This window comes from Amblyomma mixtum, chromosome 3 (assembly GCF_055824585.1).
Source record: "Amblyomma mixtum isolate Tamu chromosome 3, ASM5582458v1, whole genome shotgun sequence".
Classification (NCBI taxonomy): Eukaryota; Metazoa; Arthropoda; class Arachnida; order Ixodida; family Ixodidae; genus Amblyomma; species Amblyomma mixtum.
This window is the reverse complement of record NC_143014.1, coordinates 392,227,792-392,237,180: the sequence shown is the minus strand read 5'-3', so window position 1 is coordinate 392,237,180 and position 9,389 is coordinate 392,227,792. Positions and strand designations below refer to the sequence as shown.

General features: G+C 51.8%; 1 pseudogene; it reads left to right on the top strand.

Annotated features, from left to right (window-relative positions):
- LOC149357182 (uncharacterized) overlaps positions 1-9,389 on the top strand; it is a 34,534-nt pseudogene continuing 25,145 nt past the window's right edge.

The following is a 9,389-nucleotide window of genomic DNA, read 5'->3' as shown; positions in this document are numbered from 1 at the left end:
ATGGGGTGGCGGTGGAAGCGTTCCATTCGGCTATTCGTCTCGGGGTGGTACACGCTGGTGCGCAGGCGAGTTGCGTCGAGATTGCAAGGGAGCTCAGCAAAGAGAGACGACTCGAACTGTCCGCTGAGGCTCTGGATGATTGTAGACGGACATCTAAAATGGGCCACCAAGGTAGAAAGGAAAGCAGACGCGACAGCAGAGTTAGCAGTACCGGGGACTGTGGTTGCTTGCGGCCAACAGGTGTGCAAGGTGAAGCAAGGTAAAAGTGGTTCGCCTTGTTCAATGTTGACTTGTCACAGCGGACATCTGGTGTAAACAAAGAAATATTTTTTTATTCCGTTCTCGAGCCGATCCGGAGCCCGAGCCTTTCTGTCACGGGGTTCGCGTTGCTTCTACTTCCTCGCGCGCTCCGAACATCCAGAGATATTGCTGCTACTGGACTTTGCGGGCCGCTGCTTGATTGCTTTGGTCAGGACGAGGTGATGACGAGTCAACGCATCCTGAGTCACTTCGAGGAGCAACGCCTCTGGCACCGGCTGGTGGGGGAAGCTCGAGACAAGCAGATGACCAAGCCAGGCCTGCTGGCAGTGTGGCACGACGTAGCGCGCCTGCGGCTCCGCAGCGTCTCGGTACTGCTCTCGTTGCTGCCGTACACGGTGCTGCCCGACCAACCGATGAGCAAGGGCTCCCTGGCCTACCCGTACACCACCCTCCAGACCTGGTGCCAACAGGCCAGGAATGACCGAGGCAGGAGACTGCTGGTGAACATCGTGCTGGTAGAGGCGGGCCTGGGAGATGCGGCCAGCTACGGCAGTCATCTACGAGTGAGCTACCTGTCACCAAGCATTCACTGCGCCACCGATATCCGTCTTATACGTGGTGTCGAGGCTTGGCCGCCGCACGTCGTCACGTACTACCTCCTACTACACATCTCCGCCTTCGCCATCCACGACTATCTACCGGTAAAGGAAAAGCTGAAGCCTTTCCTGTCTACATTTCTCCTGAGCTCTGACGTGCATAGTCTTGTCCAGAATATCTGGCACCTCGTCCATGGCAACTATGAGGAAGGGATGAAGAGTATGCTGCAGGGACAACAACAGGCCTGTGCTGAACTGCGGCAGCTTCTGGGCGCCCTCTGGGGCCCCGCCGAGCGCCTAATGATTCAGTGCCAGCACCGGCTGGCCCTGCGCTGCCTCGGCCACATGGAGGTGGCCTCCACGCCTAAGAAGATGACCCTGAAGCTGGACGTGCTGCTGGCCAACTCTCGAATCATCTACTCCCTGGAGCTGATCAGCGGGCACGGTCACCCTTACAGCCTGGAGCAGCTACTCGGATGCGTTATAACACTGGTCATAAAATCGAAAGTGCGTGAAGCCCGTGAGCAGCTGGAGCCGCTTCTGCAAGTGCCGCTGTCTTCCACGGAGGAGGAGGAGTTTGTCAACTTCTTCTGCGAGCTGGTCGAGCCGACCTGGATTTGCTACGTGGTGCTGCACTTCCTGCAGGGCGTACGACCCCATGCTGTCCTGCCGCTGACCGGCTGCCTTCAGGAGCTGTTTCAGAAGGGGAGGATGCAACACTGATGCCTTCGCGAGATGCGGGAGAATTTTTCCGCCTCGCAGGAACTCATGCAGAGCTTCGCGCGGTCAATGCCCCTGCCGGAAGCGCAGCTCAATCTAGCGTCAAGCTGGCGAAACCAGCCTGCCACACCAGAGCAGTACCCGGGGTTTGTGCCAACTCGTGTGCCGCGCAGGGGCATCACGCCTCGCCTGCCAACGCAGGTGGCTGCAGTGAGGGCCACTGTGGGTGCTGCAGAGGCGTCAAAGCCACCCGGTATGCCTTTTGCTCCCGACAAGACAGCACTGAGTGAATCGTGTGCCTCAATGTCTGCTCCGGTTGCCAGCTACTATACCCCGCAAAGCAAGCCGGAGGAGGATGCAGTATCGATCCTGTGCACGCCTTCCGTCACTCTGTGGGAGGGCCATCTTCAACGGACAACCTGCGCGGCACACCGACCTACAAGCGCACCTGCGTCCCTTTTGAACCGGCGACTCGTGAACCTCCCACCTGTTACTTCCACGCCAGTTGTCCTTCGAAAGGGTTCCGACAAGAACATGCTCGCACATGTCCGACGCCCACAGATCTCGACGAGGAGGTGCAGCGAATACCTGCAGATCCATCAGGGCGGAGGGTCACATTTTCCACACCACATTCGAACAGTTCGGAAGCTAGCCCTGACCTTGGCACCACTGGCCAGATCCTAGAAGGCACCTTCATGCAGTCTCATCCTGAGGTGCAGGCAAATGGCGAAGGGGGGGCATGCCATTCAGAGCAGACAAAAATTTACAGTGACCGATCCAGACAGTTCCCGACACCCACGGACACTGACAGCGACCACTCTGGCATTGATCTGCAAGACAGCACTCCAAGTCCGGTTCGCTCTCCACAACCGACGCCACAGCAGCCTGATCCCAGTTTGCAGCCCAGAAGTGACGACCGGTATATAGATGGGAGCAAGGTACCGGGACCGTTAGCTGGACAGATATCTTCCCCGAGCGCAATGCACTGCTGCTGCCACAGTTCCAGGATCAAGAGGCTGCCGGGTGCCTGCACTCGCCCACTGCAGACGATTCATCTGTTGCCGGGCTTGCTTAGCGAGGTCCCAAGGAGTCAACATCTGAGCCAGCACCTGTAGCTGCAGCGTCAGGCCTTGCATAGACTGAGGCGACTTTGGATGAAGAGGACCTGGATGGAACGCCGCTAATGGACAGCTATGAGGACATAATTCCTGAAAGCAAGCATCGGCACATTACCCGCGACATGGAGCCTGATTTGGGCAGGTGCCGTGTGGTTATGGCACCTGAGCAAGACAACACGCCAACCTCAGTGAAAACAAAGCTCATGTAAGGTAGAAAAGAGTACGAACAAAAATACAGGTATCGCTGCCACGGGTCAATCTCGCAAGAACACGTATGATGATAGAATAGGAGAAAAGAAGCCACGAATCTCTGAGGCTGACAAACCATACAGAGGCTTTACAAAACTGCTTCGGAGTCCAGGCTGCCTGTAATTCGAAGTTTAAACAGGTCGTCGTCTCCGAACACTCTGAACCGACAGCAGTACGAGTTACGCGGTTCAGTGTTAAAGTAAGTTTTATTTTGAAATCGCAAGTGCGCTTTTATCCCACACAGAAAGCAGAAAAAAGACAACCTGAATGTTGGAAGCCAAAGAAAGCAGATACATGCCGGCGCCACAGGCGGCCAGGTGAGTTTAGGCACGTTTTGGGGCTTTGCGGCTATAAGCTTTGTGTGCCCGCGTGGCTTCGTTTTTGACGCCCCTCGATTTACAAGCGCGGAACCGCCGAGAAACTCTAAGCACCCTGCAGGCGCTAGTTAACTTTCGAAGGAGCATGCTAAGGCTGGTCAGATGATCCCCGCGGTCGATGAAGGATGATGATGGCACGATGGTCAATGATAGTATAAGGCAGTTGCAAGTATAGAGAGCACCTTGAGTCTCCGTACGCTATCCTGGCAAAACGTAGCGGGTTGGGGCAGTCAACTTCGAGCATCTTAACAAAAATGGGTTATTAGGGATGGAAGACAACATGCAAGGCAGTTAAGAAAAGGCGATTTGAAAGCTGGCGAAACAGACTCGAAACGCTCTTTACACTCGGTCTTTTGCCGCTTCATTCACCAGCTCCGGCAGCTCCGCGGAGCTGTAGATACTATTTCTGCTTTCGTAAAATTTAACCCATTCGTAGTGTACATTGCAAGGTATATGCAAGTGGGCGGGGCCTAAGGCTCGCCAGGGTCGGGCTTAGTTGGCCCCGTATCTCTGGAGACGCGCCGGGCGCGCGGTTTCGTGCAAAGTAGGCTTTACTTTCCAGCCACTAACGTTAATTGCGAGCGCCCTTGACAATTCGTTCGTTTTTCGGGGTAAAAATGGTCTTGGGCCCTTTGCGACCATGAGAAACCTCCTCGACGCCGCCTGCTGAACCGTGCAACTAACGGCGCTGGTCAAGGAATCACAATCCATTGGCCCCAATGCCTCGAACATCCTCCGACAAGCGAGACGCGCCAACCTTGTTCTCACCCCTTGCGACCCCCCTCGCTGCCGTTACATTTATTTTGAAACGGCGGCTCACGGCGGAAGGGGGAAAACGACCCGCCGGTGCCTAACCTAACCGATCGCGTCGAACGAACCTGATGCGTCGGCAACAATTTGTTCGCTTGTACCGCAGTTCACCCTGCGCGAGAGGAGTGCTCGCTACATTGTGCCTGCCTGTGCGCTGCGCTCACAGCCAGAGTACGCGGACCTACTGCGTCGTCGGTCCCCTTTTGTTCGACAATTGAGCGTCGTAGTAGCAACGCAGATGGAGCCTGCTGTGCTGATCAATCACGTGTGGTGCTGTGCTTGCACTTATGGTAGGGATGGCGAGCTGCTTGAGGCAGCATGGCATAGTCTAGTGAACCATGTCAGTAACATCCCCGAAGGGCACAGCCAACTCTGCCCACGCTTTCTACAGAGGTCTTGGCCTTTCAGCAGCTCTGCATCTCTCAGTGCTGGAAAAGTACAGTTCACTCCTCTACTCAGCTTTCTCAGGACTTAAGTGGAGTCTTAGAACATAACTGGTCTACCAGTAGTGATCTTGTCTGCTTAACCGAAAACAGTCAAAGAAAATAATGCCACCCCTATCCCATACTATTCCATTAGAGTTAGCAGTACGTAATGCAGATTTTTTTTGTTTACTTGCGTAACAGCCCAAAAGGTTTTGCGTGCTTTTAACCTGGTTCTTTTTCACATGAGGAAGCGGAGGGCATTGTAACAGCACCAGTGCTTCCAAAAAAAGATTCAGCGGCTGTCACCATGTGTAAAGGCATACGGTCTCGAGCCGTTTCACATCCTGTTGAATGTGTTCGCCCCCAAATCAACCGTATCTACATACAAAGGCATCAGGGCTCTTTAAGTCGGCATACGGATACATAAAGAATATCAACTATCATGTCTTAATAGTGCAACACAAAAAGCATAAAGAAATTTTTTTGCAACGCGGTGCAACATCCAGCTTGTTTCATGCAACATTGTTTTAGGCGGATGGACTACTATACATTTCGAAAATTCAAATGGTGCTAAGGGTCAGAAACCTTGGCGCCCTTGTCAAGCCCATTATTAAAGATGGAAATGCGATAGTAATTAGGTTCGCTACTGTGCTCTATACAATAGGCGTCTAATGTTCTTGCGATTTTTCCGCCAAAACTCCAAACTTATATGGGACGCATTAGTCAACACCTGAAATGTATGAGTACTTTTCATGCGAATATCATATCGAATTATACAACTACGAGCACCTAATCCACCATAATCCGCTATTAAACAGATTGAAAGTGCAACTGTAATGTTTCTTCTACCTCCTTTGATTTTAGAGAAACTTTAACGGTCCGTTCTACTTACTTTCGTGGTCCTTTGTGCCGAATTTTGCGGCGAAGAGGTCAGCGGGGAATTTTCAAATTCCCCGCTGACCTTGCGTGTGTGACGTCACTGGATGCACGCCCGTCGATATTCGCTTTCCGTTTGCTGGACAGAATATCGAGCTGCTTTTTAAGGCGGAAACCTTTAATGCCTGATCGCAGTAAGTAGGAGTTGTCGACAGAGGTGTCACGGTTTTCAATTGGTCCAAACGGTCGGGACGTCACAGTGCGCGAATTTCAAACGGGGCTAATTTTACTTTGGCTTGTGACCATGCAACCAATTAATGGGATGGTATAGTGATGCTCCAAGTTAGTGCGACTGGGTTTAGTTAATTTGTTAATTAACTGATTAGCCTAATTAATCTTTCTAGTCAGACCTGATAAATAAATAAAACCGAGTAGGAAATTGGTCTAGTTGGAGAATCGAACCAGGGTCTATGGAGTGCGAGACAAGCACGCTAACCACTCCGCCATGCAAGCTCGATGGTTTGAAATGAACAGAGGCGTGTCTAGTGAATACGGTGTCTTCGTTCACTCCCATCTTCCTGCCTTCCCGTTAAGGCGAGGTTCAGGCGTCCACCGAGATGTGCGAGACGGATACATTTGCTTTCCACAAAAACCAATTTACCGACGAGATAGGCTTAGAGCCGAACGGGCGATGACGTTCTGCGGACTCCCTGGTAGCGTTGCAAGACGCTGTCGCATTCCACTATTAATCAACACTTCGCTTAAGGCTTCCGCCTCATCGCACTTTAGGTCAACAAAGTGCTCTCCTGAATTTTTTCCTCATTTCAGTCAACTAGTGATCCAAGCTCTCACCTAGATTCTCCAGCTTCGCCAATCAACGCGGACAGGATAGGTTCTGTGACAGTATCCCTGACGTCCATATGACGGTCGGCCGTGACGAAATCGTTTGGTGGAAACCCAGTTTCGGTTTCGGTTTCCCGGTTTCTGTTCTTTTTAAATACTTCTAGTTGGTATCTTGAAAAACGGCTTCTCCACCGCAGTGAGGGCTCTCTAGTGTATGGGCTGTGATTACCAACTAAACTATACAAAAAAAACGTTGTTCACCTTTTTTAGTTTTACAGGGTTGGCCAAATTGCAATATTTTCGGTATCCTGGGATTTAAAAGTTGGGCTGCGCCCTATGCTTAGTCTACTGAATTAATTACGTCACGACCCTCTAGATCGCATTCATAGAACGCAGGGAGTCCTCACATCACTGCTTGCGCGGTGGAGCAGCGGCTAAGCGATGCGCCACTGCCCGGCAGGCGGGTGCGTCAAACAGAGCCACCGGTGGCGCTTGAGAGACCTAGGTTTCTCTTCCCCAGCTCCTGTACGGCTCATGCACAGGCCGCACGAGAATTAACCAATTGCATCGAATTTATTTGAATTAACTTCACAGCCACGTACCACGCGCGGAAGGTAACTCACAACCCAGAAGGTAGAATGCCACGTGCCATAGTGACCAGGTTTTGGTACGTCACAAGGTCACGTGACCTCTCTGGACCAATCGGAGAGTTTCGTGACAGAACTTCTTTGCGAGATGAGCACCTAAATGCCGTCGCATTGACAGTGTCGAACGTTAAAGATTTTTAAAGCTTACCAATGGTGATCTGTTGTTTGTCCAGCAGCTTCACTCGGCCCCTCTTAAGTTGCGCAAAGTTACTGAGTCTCTGAGTAGATGTCAGAGCCAGTCAAGCACCTTTCAGAGAGAGAGAATGACGACACTGATGAAGCGCTGTGTGTAGATGGACAAGTGATTTAACGAGGGTAAGATGTGCTAAATGAAAAAAAAATACATCACGCAAAAAGGATTACACACGATCTAAACCGGGTGATCACCTGTGGTGGTGTGCGCTGAAAACTGCTATATGTACATATCGGAAATATTTTTGGATCGCAGGTATTTAATGTCAGAAAGTGACTCAGACTATGGGGGCGCCGTAGTGAAGGCCTCCGGAAATTTCGATCACCTGGGAATTTCTAACATGCACTGACATCGCACAATACGCGGTTCTCTGTAATTTCGCCTCCACCGAAATCCAAACGCCGTGGCTGGGATCGAACCCGCGGGTTTCGCGTCAGCCCCTGAGCGCCACAAGCACTGAGCAACTACGGCGGCAACTGAGGGAAACCGCACAAGATAAGGTATTCGGCCCAATACTGGGAATATATTGCCAAAGGCCAATTCGGGAAAGGACTGGAGTGAAACGATTCATTTGCAATAATGAGCCGATTACCTTGCATTTGGTAATGTACTTTTCACTTGGGAGTGCACTTGGGAAGAATGTCCCTTTGTATAGTACAGGGAACTTCAGAAGGGCGTCTGGCATCCGAAAGGGAAGCTCCACGCTTTGAAACCTGCGGTTCTAGCACGCCTAGAAGTAGGTTCATGTGCGTCCAATATGCACGGCCTATTCTCAGCCTTCACTCTTCAGTGTTTTCTGCTCATTCTGAGTCAGGAGATCAGCGCTTCCACTTGTGCAAGTGCATCCCGAGTTTCCTGTATCTCTCCGCACAGGTTATCAAATGAGACATGTTCAATATCTACCTTGTCTCAATGAGCGGCTGATGCTGCATCGCGAAGAGGTACGCCGTCACCTACTATAATACGATGACGAGAAACCCAGATGAGTGTTATTCAGTCTCTACAAACAGCTATTCCCAACTCATTTGATTTAATTTGATTCATGAGACAAGAAAACGCAGGAAACCATCAAACAACCACTTCGCGTTTTGTTTATTTCCTTGCGTTGTATCTAAATATCATTTCGTCTGCATATTTATATGAGTGTTGCAATTTTTTTTCGTCCCAACGATCCCGCTAATGTTTATTATTTTATTCTACCGGATTTACGATAATCTTGTTTTAGCACAATGCGGAACGCTGTTGTGGCCCACCGCGCGCAGGCGGCACTGCGTCGCCGCACACCTGTGGTTCAGATAGGCTGCATGACGTGGACTCTTGATGTTGCTGATGGCCTTTTAGCCCTGATCGCACTCAATTGCTGTAGTGAGGGCGGTGAGTGTGGTCTTAAGTTTGCTGTGAAAGTGTTCCACTAGGCCGTTCATCTGTTTGTGGTACGCAGTGGTGCGCAGGTGAGTCGTGCCGAGAAGGGGAAGAAACTGTTGACGCTGCCACCAGTTGGCGAAGATGGGTCGGTTCGGAGCCGTTGCTAGCTCGCTGCTGCTGCTGCTCGCTGCTTGACGGAACCGTGGTCAAGCTTCGAACCCGTTCCCACCACTATCAGGACAGGAGTGCCGCCAAGTCAAAGAGTTAAGTGATGGGAGGAAGATTACAAGAGGGTTTATTTACATCTTTTTACATCATGGTTAGAAGTGAGGTTCCAAATGAGGCTCTATGGGAGGCTCTAGTGAGAGCTGAGATGAGGCTCAAGTCGGGCTTGAAAAGAGGCTGTCCTGCCGCATTCGTTGGCGACTTTTATACTGTTCTCCCTCCCTAAATCCCCTAGGTTGCGGACGCCCACGCCGGGGTGGGAGGGGCCCAGATCACAAACAACACAAACTTGTGCGCACAAACACACCACTGCACTTAGGGCCACGCCCCCGTCACATGTTGAGTCTGAGGGAAAGAAGGTTGTCGTCGAGGTAGCGTCGACTGCGGTAGGTGGTGGCCCCCGGCCAGCCGAAGGTTTCTGCGGGTCACTGACATCTGTTGATCATCAAATGCCACCCGCCGCTCGAGGCCAGAACGCGAGGTCACGAAAAGGCCGAAAGTGGTTCCCCATGCTTGCAGATGTTCGCGAGGGTCGGAGATGATGCCCGCCGGCTTGTCGCGGTGCCTGGCACGCCAAAGAGCCACAGGAAACGAGGCCCTTTGTTCCCCGGCATGGCCACGGCAAATGGGGAAGATAACGTTCGTCTCCCCGAGGCGGCGGCGGCGTTCTACATGTGCAGGCAC